The following is a 19,683-nucleotide window of genomic DNA, read 5'->3' as shown; positions in this document are numbered from 1 at the left end:
ACCATGCCCTGCATGCAACAACAAAGCATGGACACCCATCACTAAAGCATGCCCACTGCACATACCCATACAACCCCCTAAACCATCATCACACAAGGTCCCACACAGGAATGCAAGCACTGGGGTACACGGTCACCCACCCATTGCACACCATGACACACACAGATGTAATAACCATCCTTTTATACCCCTGCAGGACCCCTACCCAACGTCACCAGACAGGAGGGTCCACACATGTCCACACCACCAACAGAAGAGGCCCACAGTGATGACAGCACCTCTGTCTAACTGGATCCAGATGACCAGCCCGGCCAATCGGGGACCTCGGTTCCCCTCACCCAGTCACATGCCACCACAGACCTTCCCACCTCTGGAAACACCAGCACAGCACCCACCCAGCGGGCCCATACCTCTGTGTCCAGGACACGTCAATCAGCTGTGTATCCACCACTAGAGGGAACCCATGATAACCCACCACCCCAACAACAACAGGGACCTGGGGGCAGTGATAGTGGGCACACGGTCCATGGGACGGAGGCCCAGGAACACAGGGAAACTGGGAGAGCTGCTGTGCAACAGGGGGCGGACAGGCCAAGGGAACCCACTCTCCACAAGACCCTCTCCTCCATCATGGGAGCCTACCACCACTCCCAGGAGACAATGGCAACAGTACTGGCCAAGTTTCAGGAGACCCAACGCCTGCAGGAGAAACAGTATATGGGCTTCAGGGAGGAAGTCAGAACCATCAGCTCCACCCTGGGCACCATCATAGGGGTGCTGAAGGAAGTACTCAACACCAGGAGGGACACTGTGGCACTACAAGGGGCCCCTGACACTAGCATGGACGATGAACTGCCCACCACCTCCGCCGGCGCTAGTGGACTGGACACCCCGCCACAGGCCCACCCCACCAGCACCCCACCCCCTGCAGAGGGAGAACCACCCCGCAAATGGTCCCTGAGATCCAGGTCAAAGACAGAGCATGATGCCAAGACCCCCGCCAAGAAATGAGACCACCCTGATTGTCATTCTACTGTCCCACTTTGTCACCCTGTCCATACTTAAACTGCCCTAGCTCCAATTCCTATGCCCATTTGGGCAATGCACCTGTGAGACTAATAGACTGGACTCTGCCATGGACATGCCTCAGCCATCACCCCTCCAATATTGAGCACTAAAATAAACACACTGAAAGCACAAAACAATCTGGAGTCTGTCTGTGATTTCGAAACAGTGTATTATCAATTGCAGTGACAAAATGCTCTTTCAATTATAATGTCAACATACCTATGTCACACAGCTCTAGTCCATGAGGAATCTAAGCAGATGTCACACAGTGGGACCCACATCTGTGAAATCATAAGGGAAAGTGACAACTCAGTGACCATACACTGGATGAAAACGACAGACAGTAGAGTGGTAGTAGTGTTAAAGTACATGTAGTAGGCAGGTCTGTACTCTTACCTGTGTCTCACTGGAAATATTGCTGGATCACTGAGTCCCTGTTGTTCATGTCTTCTTCCTCTGCTTCCTCGTCTTCACTGTCCACAGGCTCCACAGCTGCAACAATACCGCCATCTGGATCATCCTCCTGCAAAAAAGGCACCTGTCGTCGCAAAGCCAAGTTGTGAAGCATACAGCAGGCCACAATGATCTGGCACACCTTCTTTGGTGAGTAGAATAAGGATCCACCTGTCATATGGTGGCACCTGAACTTGGCCTTCAGGAGGCCGAAGGTCCGCTCGATCACCCTCCTAGTTCGCATATGGGCCTCACTGTAGCGTTCCTCTGCCCTTGTTCTGGGATTCCTCACTGGGGTCAGTAGCCATGACAGGTTGGGGTAACCAGAGTCACCTGCAAATGGCGAGGGACAACTGTTAGACACACACTAACCTGGAGGGATATCCCCAGACCCAGACAACCATTCCCACTGTCTTGCCTCCAGGTGCTCACCTAATAGCCACACACGGTGCCTCTGGAGTTGACCCATCACATAAGGGATGCTGCTAATCCGCAGGATGTAGGCGTCATGCACTGAGCCAGGGAACTTGGCATTCACATGAGAGATGTACTGGTCATAGAATGATAACTCTTACGGTTTCTGTACACCTGTTCACTCCTGTGTGGGGGGACCAAAGCCACATGGGTCCCATCAATGGCACCTATGATGTTGGGGATGTGTCCCAGGGTATAGAAATCCCCTTTCACTGTAGGCAAATCTCCAACATGAGGGAAAACGATGTAGCCCTGCATGTGTTTCACAAGGGCAGACAACACTCTGGACAATACGTTGGAAAACATAGGCTGGGACATCCCTGATGCTATGGCCACTGTTGTTTGAAAACTTGCAAGGAAATGGAGCACTGACAGCACCTGCACTTGAGGGGGGATTCCTGTGGGATGGTGGATTGCTGACATCAGGTCTGGCTCCAACTAGGTACACAGTTCCTGGATTGTGGCACGGTCAAGCCTGTATGTGATAATCACATGTCGCTCCTCCATTGTCGATAGGTCCACCAACGGTCGGTACACCAGAGGATGCCGCCATCTCCTCACATATCCCAGCGGACGGTGCCTATGAAGGACAACAGCGAGCACAGAGTCAAACAACTCAGAGGTACGTACCCACAGTTTACCCAGAACACCAATCATACACAAAAGGTGGCCTGTATGTGTGTTGAGTCTAGGCCTAGGTATGTTTGACGCAGTTGAAAATGCAGCCATGTGGGCCCCTGAAATGGTGGCTGTCTGACCTCTAAAGTGGGACAATGGGATGTGAGATAACTGCGCTGGCGTTGTACACAGTCGCAGTATGCAGTCGAAGACCGCGGCGCAATGTTGCATTGGTTAATATTGTACCCTATGGGTCCCAGGAGCCAATGACGATGTACACAGGCGGTGACGGTACGCACCACCGTGGACGTGACCGCCATTTTCTATCTGTTCAATCACTCTATACCTGATCTTTGACAGGAGAGGACCTACACTGCAAGTGCTGCTGTGACCTCGGTCTGGAAGAGACAATGGCTCGAGTGTCTGGTGAAAGGGCCCCTGCCTTCACATCGGAGGAGTTGGAGAAGCTCGTGGATGGGGTCCTCCCCCAGTACACGCTACTCTACGGTCCTCCAGACAAACAGGTAAGTACACAGGGAGAATGTTGTATGGGCTATGCCTGTGTGGAGAGGGCTGGATGTAAGAAGGAAGGGGGAAGAGTGCTGCGTGCATGAAAGACGGTGAATGCATGTGCCACATGGCAAGGGTAGGAATGGGGGACAATCTCTTTGACGGTGCAGCTGGTAATAACTTCTCTTTTTCCCCTGTACATTTCATGTAGGTCAGCACCAACCAGAAAAAAATATTTGGCGTGCCATCGCCAAGGACGTCCGGACCCTGGGGGTCTACCACAGACGGATCACCCACTGCCGGAAAAGATGGGAGGACATTCGCCGCTGGAGCAAGAAGACGGCGGAGGCTCAGCTGGGGATGGCCTCCCAACGTGGGAGGGGTGCCCGTCGCACCATGACCCCCCTGATGTTCAGGATCCTGGCGGTGGCCTACCTGGAGTTGGATGGGCACTTGAGGGCATCGCAGCATCCACAAGGGGGTGAGTACACTCATATTCTGGTGACTTTGCGCGCAGTGGAGATGTCTAGGTGGGTAAGGTGGGCTGTCGGTTTCCCTAGGCCAGAGCGAGTTCCGTAGGCAAGGCCCCTCCGTAAGGCAGGCCATGTGGCACCCCACCCCACCTCTGTAGAGTGCCAAGTACACCTACTCATGCCCCTGTGTCATCTATGTGTGCAGATGTCGTCCATAGCCTTGTAGGCCATTTCCCAGGAATTGAACAGTGGACCCCAAGAGCGCGGCGTAGTGCAGGGGGCTTCTGTGTCTGTCGTGTCCGCCAACGGTAGTGGTAATGCATGCACTCAACATGTTTTTCTTCTGTCTCCCCCCCCTTTTTGTGGTTTCCCTGTTCTTGTGTGCATTAGCATCATCAGGCGGAGAAGCAGTGGCACCGGAGCACGAGGGAGCTGCATCCCTTATGGCCCTGGAGGGCGAGACTATGGACTCAGAGTTCACCAGTGGGACGGAGGGCGAGGGGACCTCCACGGCGGGGACAGGCGCTGACACCAGCGACACAGACTCGTCCACTGATGGGAGCTCCCTTGTGGTGGCGGCAACATCTATGCCCCCCGCTTCTACAGGTACAGCTGCCACCCCCCCACCAGCACCGCTCTCCCAGCAGCTCCTCAACCTTTGCCCCATGCCAGCTCACACAGGAGGGTGGGCATCACCTTCGCCCCAGGCACCTCAGGCCCTGCCCCATTCACCCCTGCTGCCCTCAGTGAGGAGGCCATTGACCTCCTCAGGTCCCTCACTGTTGGGCAGTCTACCATTTTGAATGCCATCCAGGGTGTAGAGAGGCAGTTGCAACAAATCAATGCATTCCTGGAGGGCATTCATTCTGGTCAGGCGGCTCTTCAGCGAGCTTTTTAGACTCTGGCCTCAGCACTGATGGAAGCCATTGTCCCCGTCTCGAGGCTCCCCCCTCCAACTACCTCCACCACGACCCAATCCCCTGTACCACAGCCTATCCCAAGCACACATCCAGACCAACATGCACACACCTCAACACACAAGGGAAGCTCAGGCAACATGAGCACCACACATCCCACAGGTACTCACGCTAAGCATCACACACCAACATCCACTGCCTCCACTGTGTCCCCCTCCTCCTCGTCTCCCTCCTCCCTCCCAGTCTCATCTACACTCACACCTGCATGCACTACCTCTACAGCCATTACGTCCCTCTCCAGCACACCCACCACCACACCCCGCTCACATGCAGTCGCCACCCTCACTACCATTCGCACGTCCCCTGTATCCTCTCCCAGTGTGTCTGTGACGCCCCCTCCCAAGATACACAAACGCTGACACACACCCACCCAACAGCCATCCACCTCACGACAGCCTCCAGCGCGTGCACCTTCTCCCAAAGTCAGCAAACATACACCTCCTACAACCACCACCTCTTCCTCCACTCCCAAACCCCCTCCAGCTACCCGTCCCAGTGTGTCCCAATAACTTTTCCTGTCCAACTTTGAACTCTTTCCCACACCTCCCCCACCCCGTCCGTCTCCTAGGTCCCGAACTAGCACCTCAGCCACAACATCTCCGGGACCAGTGGTGCCTGTAGTCACTGGAATCTGGAGTGCACAGGCCACCAGGGCAGCCAGTGTGGCACGGAGCCACAGCACAGACAGTCCCCCACCTGTGAAGCATCAGAAGTTGGCCAGTGCCCGATGGGAGAGGGGGAAGACTCCAGCCACCAAAGCCGCTCCCAGGGGTCCCGGTGGGAGTGTGGAGTCAGCTGTGACACCTTCCAAGGTGGGGAAGGGCCACAAGAAACCCGGTAAGTCTGGGATGAGCAGCACTGCGGAGAAGACCGCCATCATCCCCGATGCCCAGGAGCCCACCTCCAGCACAAGCCCAGTTGCCCAGGACAGGAGCGCCGGCACTAGCCCAGCTGCCCAGGAGGCCACCGCCAGCACCAGCCCACCTGCCCAGGAGGCCATCGCCAGCACTAGCCCTGCTGGGCCATGAAGGACCACCAGCAAAAGCCCCACTGGGCCATGAAGGACTGCCAGCAGCTGAGACCCTGCAATGGAGACCGCCATCTCAAGCACCGCTGAACAGGGCTCCGCCACCTCAAGCACCGCTGAACAGGGCACCGCCAACTCAAGCACCGCTGAACAGGGCACCGCAGCCTCAAGCACCGCTGAACAGGGCACCGCCGCCTCAAGCACCACTGCACAGGGCACCGCCATCTCAAGCACCGCTGAACAGGGCACCGCCATCTCAAGCACCGCTGAACAGGGCACCGCCATCTAAAGCACTGCTGAAGAGGGCACCGCCGCCTCAAGCACCGCTGCACAGGGCACCGCCATCTGAAGCACCCCTGAGCAGAGCACTGCCGCCTCAAGCACCGCTGCACAGGGCACCGCCGCCTCAAGCACCGCTGAACAGGGCACCGCCATCTCAAGCACCGCTGAACAGGGCACCGCCGCCTCAAGCACCGCTGGCCCATGAGCAGCAAGGGCACTGACGCAACTAAGTCCGTCACGGGGTAAATGATGCACTCTGGGCACCAAGCCCCCTCCAGAACCAGTTGAGAAAAGCATCCACTACACCAATCCTTGGCAGTATGAAGCACTCTGGGCACCAAGCCCCCTCCAGAACCAGTGGAGAAAAGCATCCACTACACCAATGCTTGGCAGGATGAAGCACTCTGGGCACCAAGCCCCCTCCAGAACCAGTGGAGAAAAGCATCCACTACACCAATCATTGGCAGGATGAAGCACTCTGGGCACCATGCCCCCTACAGACCCAGTGGAGACTGTCATCCACTTGTGAGACTGTGGCTTTGCACTCCCCAGGATATGACAGTGGGCAACCCACCCCCTGGAGAGACTTGAGAGACTGTGGCTTTGACTCCCCAGGATTGAACAGTGGGCAAACCAACCACTGTAGAGACTTGAGAAACTGTGGCTTTGCACTCCCCAGGATTGAACAGTGGGCCTACCAGCCACTGTATAGACTTGAGAGACTGTGGCTTTGCACTCCCCAGGATATGGCAGTGGAAAACCACCCACTGTAGAGACTTGAGAGAATGTGGTTTGCACTCCCCAGGATTGAACAGTGGGCATGTGGCCCCCTCGTGGATTTGGCGTCATGCACTCATGCGGCTGAGGTGCCCCCCCCTTTCCCTACCCCTGAGGTGCCTGTTTAGTTGCTGTCTGATGCCCCTGCAGTGTTCTCTCCGTCATGGTCGGGTATCTTGTGTGGGCCTCGCCCATACCGTGTGGTCCCAGTGTTCCACAGACTTTCTTATAGCACTACCTGGGCTACTATGCTTGGTATATATTATGTACATGGTGTATATATATATTTCTGCCTACTTGCTTTTAATATATTACAATGGTTACACTCATTTTCTATTGTCTTTGCATTCTTCCGGGGGATTTGGGGGAGTAACTGTGATGTATTGATATGCCTTAGTGTGTGTGTTGTAGTTGGTGAGGGTGGGGGTGGGGGTGGTGCATGTGTGTGTCCCTGTTTTTTCCCTCCCCCTCCCCTGTGTCGTAGGTGCAGTACTCACCGTGGTCTTCGCTGCCGGCGTTCGTGCTCCTGGTAGAGGAGCTGGAAGACTATTGCAGGTAGAATTTGGAGTTCCGGGTCCATACCGTCCTCGTTCCTCGTGGGGTGTGTAGAGGTGAGCGTTTTCCCTTCGAGATTCCTGTTTCCACTGTGTTTTATCCACTGTGAATTTGCCCCGGAAAAGGTGGCGGATTGGCCTGTCATAATAGTGTGGGCAGTACATTGTCTCCTGCCTGTCTGTTGGCGGTGACCACCGCGCTGTTTGTTTGTACCGCCGTGGTGGTCAGAGTGTTAAAGTGGCTGTCTTTGTTGGCGGTTTCCGCCACGGTCTTAATTGCAAATTTTTTACCGACTGCCTGTTGGCGGTCTTACCGGCGCTTTAACACCGACCACCAGGGTTGTAATGACCACCTATGTCTTCTTTCTTATGAAATCTTAAACAACCAGTTTGATGTAGTGCGCCCAGCACAGGACCCCGATAAAGCCACTGTCTGACTTGGCATTGATTATTTTATTGTTATTCTCCATGGCAACTATTCCAATTCTGAGACCTTTGGGTTGCAGCCATTCAAACACTTTGCCATTATATGTGTCCAAGATGTTTGTATATGTACGTGATTTCTCCATGGCAAGCATGGCTACTGTTTCATGCTGCCAAAAGCTCTTAAAACCTTCTTCAGGGCCAAGACCCAAAGATAGATTTTGCTTTACCCCTAAAAAAGATCCAGTGTGTAGTGAGGTACATGTAATCAGTCACCTTACAACTGTTCCACATGCCTGTCATCAGGTGGATAGTGTGGGTATAACTTTGCTGCAAAGGCTGTCCAACCAATTGCAGGACATCATAATGCAGCCCTGGAATTTAAACTCTGCCAAAATAAGTCCGACTTGGAATCTTCTATTTCGGGCAGATGGTTGCCACAAAATCTAAGAATCCCACTCCTTCCACCAAAGAAAAAGCAAGGAGGTCCAGAGTCAACATTTTTGCCTGTTTCCCATTGTTCAAACGTGCCATTGGGTGGTTGCAGTCGCAGGGCCACTCCGGTCTAAACATGCCCATAATGATAGCCTGGATTTTCTTATTTTCTGGAACCACTAATCTGGGCGACTTTCGAGAAGTATGTGGTGGTAGACTCAATGTGCGTCATGGTGCAGTCACCATATGCCATGGTTTCTCCAACTGAGACTCCTTGTGCCATTCTGAGAATGCTGAGGCACGTGATTTTGGCACACTGCTGGGGGCAGAGCAGCTTTGCTCGAGGATGTCACCCCCTTCTTCCTGGCTGTGGCTGCTGTCCACTTTGCACTGCTTCCTGAAATGATGGGTACTACTTTGCCAAAGGGACAAATCATGCTCAGCATCATTGCTTATTGGTGTTGCCATGATTGGCAGCCTTACTAACAGACATGACCTTGAGCTGAGCTTAGGGTGGTGCTGTTGATGCAGCAATGCTGCTCCAGGGTCCTTCCTGGGGCTAGTGTGGAAGGCACACGTCTCCCTTTGCAGTTTGCATGCCACTGGTGGAAGGCTTCTTCTCACTGACTGCTTTCTTTGCAGCAACTTTCTTTGGAGCCATCTTAAAGCTCACAGCCAGCAGTGGCACTACACTGCAAAAGCGAAAGAGTTTGGAGGACTAAAATCAATGTTCAGGCCTTCTCTTTGGCATCACTGCAGCTGATGTGACAGTTTTTTTCTTATGCACATAAGAGCAACCAATCAAGAAAAATATGTAGTTGGTGAAACATGGCATTGTTGAAGGTTGCATTAGTGCAAACAAATGCAATATTAGTGCTGTTGATTCCTTATGTAATAAATACCAATTTAATCTAACATTGTAAAGTCAAATCACATCACCACAACATAAAATTTGATTTCACATCAGGCAACACATCATGAGGATATATAGCTCCTTGCTTTAGCTCCATCTGTATTAAATGAGACACCTGTAGTAGTCAGGGAGAGGTACATGTATAAATGGAACAACCTATGGCAGCAAAGTGGTCCGGGGGAAATGGAATAATCATAAAAAAAATGAATTATGCTGTTGATGTATCTGCAGTGCACTGCAGCCAGGGTGTCAAGGAGGAAATGGAATTATTATAAACCCAAAGAAATCAAATGCTGTATCGTGGCTGTGTGCCTCTGGTGGATGGATAGATGGAGGAATGGATGAATGGATGGATCAAGGCAAAATGCAGAATTAAATAACTTAAAAGAATAAAGACAAATTTTAAAATTAAAAAAAAACTAATGACATTTAAAAAAACTAACATAAAAAATAAAATCAAAATCAAAATAATTAAAATATAAAAGTAAAATAAAAACCCAAAATATACTTAAATTAAACAAATGACCAATAATTGCTGATATTTGTATGGGAGGACAAAAAGAAAGCAATCTATTGTGAAGAAAGAACAAAGCAAGCACCAAGTAAAAATGCAAAAAAATAAGGAAACATTATATGCAATGGTCATCAGAATCATATTCTTTTAGAATACATATAGTACAATGATCTCCAAGAATATCAATATTAAACTGGTATCACAACAATTCATGTAAGCCTATGGCAAAGGCACACTTGCTGGATGCACACAATGGCCACCAGCCACATGGTCAAACAACAACAAGAAGGAGCAAGGGAGCATGGGGAACAAATAACACATGCCAGCCTATGGCAAACACACACTGCCTGGATACACAAAATGGCTGCCAGCTGCATGGTCAAACAACAAGGAGCAAGGAGAACACAGAACACATTAAAGCCTATTACAAAGGCACACTGGCTGGATACACAAAATAGCTGCCATCCACACAGTCAAACAACAACAACAAGGACAAATATTAATTATATGCACTGATGACTACCAGGACTGGGCCTACTGGCATGATGGCCCTTTGGAAATGTAGGCCACAAAGTAAAATAAATGAATATTTCAAATGTTACAAAGATGTCGAAAAGGTACTGAGCTGTGCAACAATTTTCCTTTACAAAAGATGAAAAATCAATGAAATACAAAAATAAATAATAAGTAGGTCCATACTTAAACTCAAGGGCACCCAACACTATAAGATTTAAAAATCAAATTAAAGTACAAAAAATACTAGTGCATGCCCAAGCAAACAAACAGCACCCTAATACAACATCTTTAGAACTTACTTGCGTAATATCACAATAACAAAGTCCTTAAATCCAAAAGCATACCCAGGAGACAAATCAAGTGATCCTTCCACCTCGAAATGCGAGCAGCACTATTTTGGCTGACTTCACGTCTAGAAGCCGTGCAAGCAGGTGCAAATTATTTTGCGCCATTACTAGTGGCCCAAGAACATCATGGCGCTCATGACCCAGTGTCAAAAACAAATCTCTTGCACACAAACAAACTCAGGTCCACGCTGCATGGTGAAATTTATGAACTCAAAGTCCTCAAATTCTGAAAACTCTGCCAGCTGAGCAGCGCCTTGCACCCAATTCTACTTGCTGTACACATAAACCTTACAGGAGGTTAGCCCTCTGAAATTTGGAGCCCACCTCATTGTCCTGGAGACAGGAGGGAGCTACAGGGTTCTTCTTCTCAGGCTACAACAAGGAGTGTCCAGTCCTCTTCTAATTTTCTCTAGGTCCGGAAGTGCTCTGAGGAGGGTTCTTATAAGCCTCAAATTTATGGCTGGCCCTGGCATGAGGCTGGGGGGATCATGGCTCCCCTCTAACCAATTGGGTGAAGGTTCCCTACCCACTTTTTCATCAGTTCCTGTTTGCCCTACTATAAACAATGCCATAGTGCATCTTAGATCGAAAATTTAAGATAGGGTAACCCTTCCTAGGGTAAAACCTGCATCTTCGTTCAAAGGTGTGGCCAGGGAAAGGAGCAATCCCTACACCTCTATCCACTTTAATCTGGTTTTCAGGGCACCTCCCAGTGGGATTTTGCAATGCAGGTGGTTACTCCAGGTTGCAACTGTTCACATTAGAGAAAGCTGCAACGTGAGAAGAAAATCTACTCTAGCAGCAGAAAGAAGCAGCCCCCGATGCCGCGCTGCATAGTTTAGTTTGCACTTATTTTTTCAGCGTGCTTGATGTCACCCACTCGCGAAACTCTGTAGAATGTCGCAGAGTTTTCATGTAACTCTGCAGACTTCTGCAGACTGAAACTCTGCGAGTTCTGCCCCCCACTTTATTTTACAAGGGTGCAAAGCATGATATCATACTAGCTACTAGAATTTATTAACATTTTGCACACGTTATGTTTCATGTTATTACAATTGGTAAAAGCAAACATAAAATCAAGAGCAACACAATTCAATATTTTCAGAAACTAGTGCAATTTGAAAAGAATTGCACATTTATTTTGGTCAGCTTTGTGTGAATTACTTACAGACCTGCCAACTTCTGAAAACTATTCACTATGTAAGGATGTGACTGGCTTTAGATTGGGTGGGGTATGGCACAAAGCACAGCCAGATGCTCCTCTTCTCACTGCATCCCCTTCCCACTCAAAAAACAGCTTGAGCCACTGCCGATGCCCTAGGTGGTTAGAAGTTTTAGCTGACTTTTATTTAACGGCATATTGATAATCAGTACATAAATATGTAATAATTGCATGTGACCAAATGTGTTTGCTGCAAAAATACAGATGATTAGCAATTCCTGGAAAGAGAAGAAAAGGGAAAATGTATAATGGGGTGTCTTCCATTACTCCCACACACTGCTTTTGTTCCTCATGTTATCATTTGATTTGTGTCATCTGATGAATGTGAGGAGGGCATCCTGCTAGTGCAATCCACCCCTTTAAAAAAATCTGACCTAGTAGTTGAGGGTCCTGCAATGTAAATTACTCATATTATCTGTGGTTTTCATTTAATGCATTTTTTCCAAGAAACAAAAAAGCATATAGATCATGTATAATTAAAAAAAAAAAGCACATAGCTCATTTCTTTGCAAAGTTTACCTAGGGCCAGATGTATGAAAGGTTTTACCTATTTTATGTCTATGGAAAAATGTGTTTGTACATATGGCCCCTAATCTGTTTACACATCTTGTGGTATCTCTGTTATCACATTTTAGATTGTGTGACAGTCCATCAAACTTGAATAACAAGAGTTACAGCTGGTAATGCTAGGAACCTGTGTAGAAATTATTTGCATTAATGTTTGGCATCATCACACAAGCATGCTGATGTCATTCTTATTAAACACACATTCTACTACATTCATGCACATTGGTGTTTATGATATTTCAATAGTCCATGTATATTCTTTTGTGGAAATGTGTTTATGATAATAAATCCAAGAAGCCACCTGTTACAGTAGTTTGTTTCCTTCATTTTAGTACATTAAGACTAATAAAAGGATGCATTTGGCATGAGCTGAGAGGAACATACATGGAAGTGAGTGGCTTTCAGTAGTAGTAGTAATATTTTATTTCAGTTTTTCAAAAATCATAAAAGTGATACACACATAGTTAATAAACTCATTTAAATCAATAAAAGACAGTGCACAATGTGTTAAAACAGCGATACAAAAGATCAGATTCCCATAAAAACATTTACAATAAAACTAGGACAGTACAAACTTTATCATAGCATAAATGTATGTTAGAACTTTCGGCTTAAACCAGGACAATAATTACCGATTGCCATCAGCTCTCCCTGCCTACTTTTTTGTACAAATTCTCCATTCCGTAGTTAAAAACCTAGAAAAGACAAAAACAATGTATTCTGTGGTGTAACATTTAATAATTCTACTTACTACACCAAGCTGAAATGTACCTAGTAGCTTTCAGACAGGAATAGTCCATCTCCTTCGATGTATGATGTCGGTTGGGCAGAAGAGCAGAAGGTGGTCTTCTGTTTCTGAGGTGGTCAAGCAGAATGAGCAATGTAGGGATACAGAACTTTCCTTGTCCCAATTGCTTGCAAGGGACTCCAGGGGAAAGTGCCAAATCTGAACTTCATATACAATGTTTTTGCCTTCAGGTGACTGATCCTTTACAGGTACAATTCAAAACCAAAGAAGCATTTGTAGGGCAAAATGTTTTCAGTAAGGATGCCCCTTTTTGTCCATTCCATACTTGTTGCATCATGTGTTCACAATGTGCTTGTTTCAGTTTAATAAGGATACTTTCATTTAAAGCAGCAGGAGATTCCCATACTTCTGGCATCCCAATTGTATACTTAAGTGTTTGATTTTACTCAGCCACGTGGTGTGCGCATATTTAACGACTTCAATTTACTCAATCGGTGCTTCCCTGAATGAGGCCAGTTCCTCCGTGGACCATAGATGCACCCAGTAGGGCAAAACCTTACATGAATAGCATGATCTAGTCTTTGCAAAGAAAAGTCCATATGAGGGTGGTGTTCTGGGGAAGGCTGAACAATTGTCTTATACATTTATTTTCAGTAATGGTAATTAAATATTCAAATATTCTTTCCCAGAGGCACCGCAATGATGTAGAAATGAGCATGAAATTAACATTTTTAATATGTGGAATTCTGTTGTGCACTCTTCTGTTTATTGTGGGGGGGGGCCTATGGTCTTCTGATGTTTAAAAAAAACCAATGCAGGTTTGAAATGGAAAGCAAGTATTAAGTGCCTGGGCCTGCCTACACTTGCAGACATTTTCTTTGTGCAGCACGCCCGCTCAAGTTGGCAGTCCAGTTTTTCAAGTGCTAGGCACTTCATAGAGTGGCCATGGTGGGTACAGGCTAGATCGATGTAGGTTGATGCCCAGAGGCACCGCTATGCTGCAGAAATGAGCATGATTTTAAAAACTGAAATTTGTTTAATTATGTTGTGCACTTTTATGTTTATGTTGGGGGGACCTGGGGCTTTCTGATTTTAAAAAAAAGCACTGGGGGTCTGAAGCAGGGAGCACATGTAAAGTGCCCGCTTCTCTCTACATTTGCAGCCATTATCTTTGTGCTTCACACCTGCTGGAGTTAGTGGTGTAGTTTTTTCAAGCGTTCAGCCCAGTGCTTAATTGGTGCTTGTTGTTTCCGGTGCAAAGCGCTGGCTCTTATTTTTGAGGGCCGGCGCTTATTCTTCTGCCTCAAGCATTTACTGCGAGCAAAAGACACATTTAGGAAAGACGAAGGATGAGAAAAATGAAAAAAAAATCACAATGGGAGAAAGCAGAAAGCTGCAAGAGCGAGTTGAAGGGGCAGGGAGTGGCTTTAAATGTAGTGAAGATGCCCGAGATGGCTTCAGGATTACTCTGCCTCTGTATTCCGTGTTCCCACATTAAATTGCAGCAGCCCCGTGTTTTAGAGGAGGGCTTTGGGCACCGGCACATTTTTATTTACAAATTAAGCACTGGTTCAGCCCTTCATAGAGCGGCCTTGGCATGGACAGGCTACATAGAGGTAGGGTGCCTCTCAGAGGCAATGCTAGGCCCTAGAAGTGAGAATTATTTTAAATATTGTAATTTGTATAATTCTATTCACTTTTATGTCTATGTTTATGTAGGGGACCTGGAGCCTTCTGATTTTAAAAAAAAGATGCCAGTCTGAAGCGGAGGGCACAAGTTAAATGCCCGCTTCTGCCTAAACTTGCGGCCATTTATTTTGTGCTGGGCACCCGCTCGAGTTTATCAAGTGCTTGGCTGTACATAGAGCAGCAGTGGTGCAGATGTACTAAAGGCACACTTTAAGGCAAGCCAGTCTGTGCCTGTCTGAAATGACATCCTTCCACTCGTGATAAAGTTAAAAGCTGTTTATTGCCATAGTCATAAGTTAAATATAAATATCTTCATCCAAGAGGGAAAGGGGCACAGAGTACAGCTGTTCAGCAACGGTTGATGAAGTTGTTATGGAATCCCGTGACATCAGGAACAAGCCATGTCACAGCATTCCAAGCAACCTCATACATTCTAAGACACGTCATTACACTTCTCCCCCCTTGAAAATAAGACAACAGTGAGCATAAACAAAACAAAAAAATATCAACCCAGCAGGATGAGGAAATACAAATAATACAGGAAATAAAGTCTACATAAAATACCATTGTTTCTTCAAAACACAATGACTATCTGAATGAGAAAACCTAGAACTCTTCAGGACATAACATAATCCTGAAACTTTGTAGGCTTATAGTCTACTCTCATACTTTTCCTCCTGTCTTTCTTTACCTCCTCAACAGGAACATTGTCAAAAAATTGTTAGGGTGAACTCTGACCAATGTTCTCACTCCGTGCTTGCACACTGGGATCCAATGTTAATCGTGTGGTACTCCACCAATTGCCATCCGAAAGTTTCACAGCATTTCTGCAAACTCATGGATTTGTTGGGAATACCTAAAGTTTGACATCCCTTTCCTGACTAATATGGGATCCCTTACTCTCACCCAATCACCTACATGCAACTTTCCATTTTTTCCATCTTTACCATGTGCCTATCTCAACATTTCTTTTTACCAAAAAATTTGAATTGTTTCTTGCCACTTGACAAACTTCTCCTAAATCACTCCCTTCATGAAACAATTTAATTATCCAAAAGGGGCTTAACTCAGTCGCTGCAATTCTACCCCTCATTAGTTCAAAAGGACTTTTTCCATTAGCACCATGTGGTGTGGTACGATACGACCAAACAAGTTCTTTAACAGCTTGTTCCATAGACAAATTGGCTCTGTAAGCAGTCTGTACACAATCCACTAGTACACAATTAAATCGTTCCACAACACCATTACTCTGTGGATGATACAATGGAGTCCTAATATGTTCAATGCCACATTTACTCAAGAATTGACACATTTCTGTTGACACAAATTGAACCCCATTATCAGTTAAAATTTGTTCTGGGAAACCCTCATGCATGAATACTTTTCTCATCAAACAGTTGATAACACTTTGAGTAGTCGGGAACCTTACTGGTTCTACCTCAACCCATCTCGAAAGATGGTCAACAATTACAATAAAATACCTCGTATCAGAAGGCAACACATGATAAGGACCTAAAAAATCAATTTTCTGTCAGGCTCCTACTGGCGATGGTACAAATGAATCCGCAACCCCTTGAGTAACCAAAACCGTGTCACTCAAACAACATCTAGTACAACTCCTAACAAATTCTTCAATTTCCTTGTCCATTCTAGGCCACCAAAAATTAGATATTAACTTCCTTTTGGTAATAGTTGTAACCAAATGACCATAATGAGCTTTGACAATTAAATCTTTCCTAAAACATTCGGGAGGAACAAGCTTTTCCCCATTGACCAATTTATCACCTTCAATAGATAACTCACCAGACACTTTGCAAAAAGGTTGTAACTCAGATGACAAATTTTTCTCTCTTGGCCAACCAGATTTAACAAAATGTAACACTTCACACTACAACTTATCCTTCCGTAAAGAATCAACCCAAGTGTCCTCATTCAAGGTTTTGTCATTCTCAGCAATACATGTTGTAAGAAAGTACCATCTTGCCTGGCATGTTACCACCATATTTCACTGTATGTATGTTGTTTTAGCCCTTGTGTCACTGGGATCCTGCCAGGCAGGACCCCAGTGCTGATAGTATGTGCCCTGTATGTGTTCCCTGTGTGGTGCCTAACTGTATCACTGAGGCTCTGCTAACCAGAACCTCAGCGTTTATGCTCTCTCTGCTTTCTAAATTTGTCACTGCAGGCTAGTGACTAAATTTACCAATTCTCATTGGCACACTGGTACACCCATATAATTCCCATGCATCTGGTACTGAGGTACCCAGGATATTGGGGTTCCAGGAGATCCCTATAGGCTGCAGCATTTATTTTGCCACCCATAGGGAGCTCAGACAACTCCTACACAGGCCTGCCATTGCAGCCTGAGTGAAATAACGTCCACGTTATTTCACCGCCATTTTTCACTGCACATAAGTAACTTATAAGTCACCTATATGTCTAACCTTCACCTAGTGAAGGTTGGATGCTAAGTTACTTAGTGTGTGGGCAGCACCCTGGCACTAGCCAAGGTGCCCCCACATTGTTCAGGGCAAATTCCCAGAACTTTGTGAGTGTGGGGACACCATTACACGGGTGCACTATATGTAGGTCACTACCTATGTATAGCGTCACAATGGCAACTCCGAACATGGCCATGTAACATGTCTAAGATCATGGAATTGTCACCCAAATACCATTCTGGTATTGGGGGGACAATTCCATGATCCCCCGGGTCTCTAGCACAGAACCCGGGTACTGCCAAACTGCCTTTCCTGGGTTTCCACTGCAGCTGCTGCTGCTGCCAACCCCTCAGACAGGATTCTGCCCTCCTGGGGTCCAGGCAGCCCTGGCCCAGGAAGGAAGAACAAGGGATTTCCTCTGAGAGAGGGTGTTACACCCTCTCCCTTTGGAAATAGGTGTGAAGGGCTGGGGAGGAGTAGCCTCCCCCAGCCTCTGGAAATGCTTTGATGGGCACAGATAGTGCCCATCTCTGCATAAGACAGTCTACACCACTTCAGGGATCCCCCAGCCCTGCTCTGGTGCGAAACTGGACAAAGGAAAGGGGAGTGACCACTCCCCTGACCAGTACCTCCCAGGGGAGGTGCCCGGAGCTCCTCTAGTGTGTCCAAGACCTCTGCCATCTTGGAAACAGAGGTGTTGGGGGCACACTGGACTGCTCTGAGTGGCCAGTGTCAGAAGGTGACGTCAGAGACCTCCTCTGATAGGCTCTTTCCTCTCTTGGTCGCCAATCCTCCTTTCTTGGTAGCCAGACCTCCTTTTCTGGCTATTTAGGGTCTCTCCTCTGGGGAATTCTTCAGATAATGAATGCAAGAGCTCACCAGAGTTCCTCTGCATCTCCCTCTTTGACTTATACCAAGGATCGACCGCTGACTGCTCCAGGACGCCTACAAAACTGCAAGAAAAGTAGCAAGACGACTACCAGCAAAATTGTAGCGCCTCATCCTGCCGGCTTTCTCGACTGTTTCCTGGTGGTGCATGCTCTGGGGGTCATTTGCCTTCACCCTGCACTGGAAGCCAAGAAGAAATCTCCTGTGGTTCGACGGAATCTTCCCCCTGCATCACCGGTCCTCTGGATCCCCTCTCATCCTGACGAGCGTGGGCCCTGGAACACAGGAACTCTATCCAAGTGACTCCCACAGTCCAGTGATCCTTCAGTCCAAGTTTGGTGGAGTTAAGTCCTTGCCTCCCCACGCTAGACTGCAAACCTGTGTACTGCGTGATTTACAGCTGCTCCGGCTCCTGTGCACTCTTCCAGGATTTCCTTTGTGCACAGCCTAGCCTGGGTCCCCAGCACTCCGTTCTGCAGTGCTCAACCCTCTGAGTTGGCCTCCAGCATCGTGGGACCCTCCTTTGTGACTCTGAGACAGCTCCAGTTCACAAATCTTCTAAGTGCCTGTTTGGGTACTTCTGCGGGTGTTGCCTGCTTCTGTGGGGACTCTCTGAGTTGCTGAACACACCCTCTGTCTCCTCCTCCAAGGGGCGACATCCTGGTCCTTCCTGGTCCCCAGCAGCACCCAAAAACCTCTACAGTGACCCTTGCAACTAGCAAGGCTTGTGTGCAGTATTTATGCGTGGGAACACTTCTGCAACCTTCATCGCGATGTGGGACATCTTCCTTCCAAAGGAAAAGTTCTTAGTCTGCTTCGTTCTTGCAGAATTCCAAGCTTCTTCCATCCAAAAGCAGCTTCCTTGCCCCTTCATCCAGGGTTTCCTGGGCTCCTGCCTCCCTGGACACTATCGCGACTCTTGGACTTGGTCCCCTTGTCTTGCAGGTCCTCAGGTGCAGGAATCTACCTTCAGTGCTTTGCTGGTGTTTGTTGTTCTTACAGAATCCACCTATCACAACTATTGTGTCCTTTTGGGGTAGTAGGTGTACTTTACTCCTACTTTTCAGGTTTTTGGGGTGGGGTATCTTGGACACCCTGACTGTTTTCTTACAGTCCCAGCGACCCTCTATAAGCTCCCATAGGTCTGGGGTCCATTCGTGATTCGCATTCCAGTTTTGGAGTATATGGTTTGTGTTGCCCCTAGACCTATGTTCACCTATTGCAACCTATTGTAATTCTACACTGTTTGCATTTCTTTTCTGACTCTTACATACCTGTTTTGGGTTTGTGTACATATAACTTGTGTATATTACTTACCTTCTTACTGAGGGTACTCACTGAGATACTTTTGGCATATTGTCATAAAAATAAAGTACCTCTATTTTTAGTAACTCTGGGTTTTGTGTTTTCCTATGATATTGTGCATATGATATAAGTGGTACAGTAGGAGCTTTGCATGTCTCCTAGTTCAGCCTAAGCTGCTTTGCCATAGCTACATAAGCTGCTAGAAACACCAATATTCTACTAATAAGGGATAACTGGACCTGGCACAGGGTGTAAGTACCTTTGGTGCCCACTACAAGCCAGGCCAGCCTCCTACACATGCTATGAAACATTCTTCAATTTCTGTTTCCCACCCTTGTTCATCATCCTCTTTGATAGGTAAACGAGAAAGACAATCTGCTCTGCAATTCTTTCCACCAGGAATGTACTCAACTGAAAAGTTTAATAAAAAAATGTTGGCTGATAACCTAGCTATGCGAGCTG

Source organism: Pleurodeles waltl, chromosome 3_1 (genome assembly GCF_031143425.1).
Source record: "Pleurodeles waltl isolate 20211129_DDA chromosome 3_1, aPleWal1.hap1.20221129, whole genome shotgun sequence".
Lineage (NCBI taxonomy): Eukaryota > Metazoa > Chordata > Amphibia > Caudata > Salamandridae > Pleurodeles > Pleurodeles waltl.
This window is presented reverse-complemented; position numbering follows the sequence as displayed.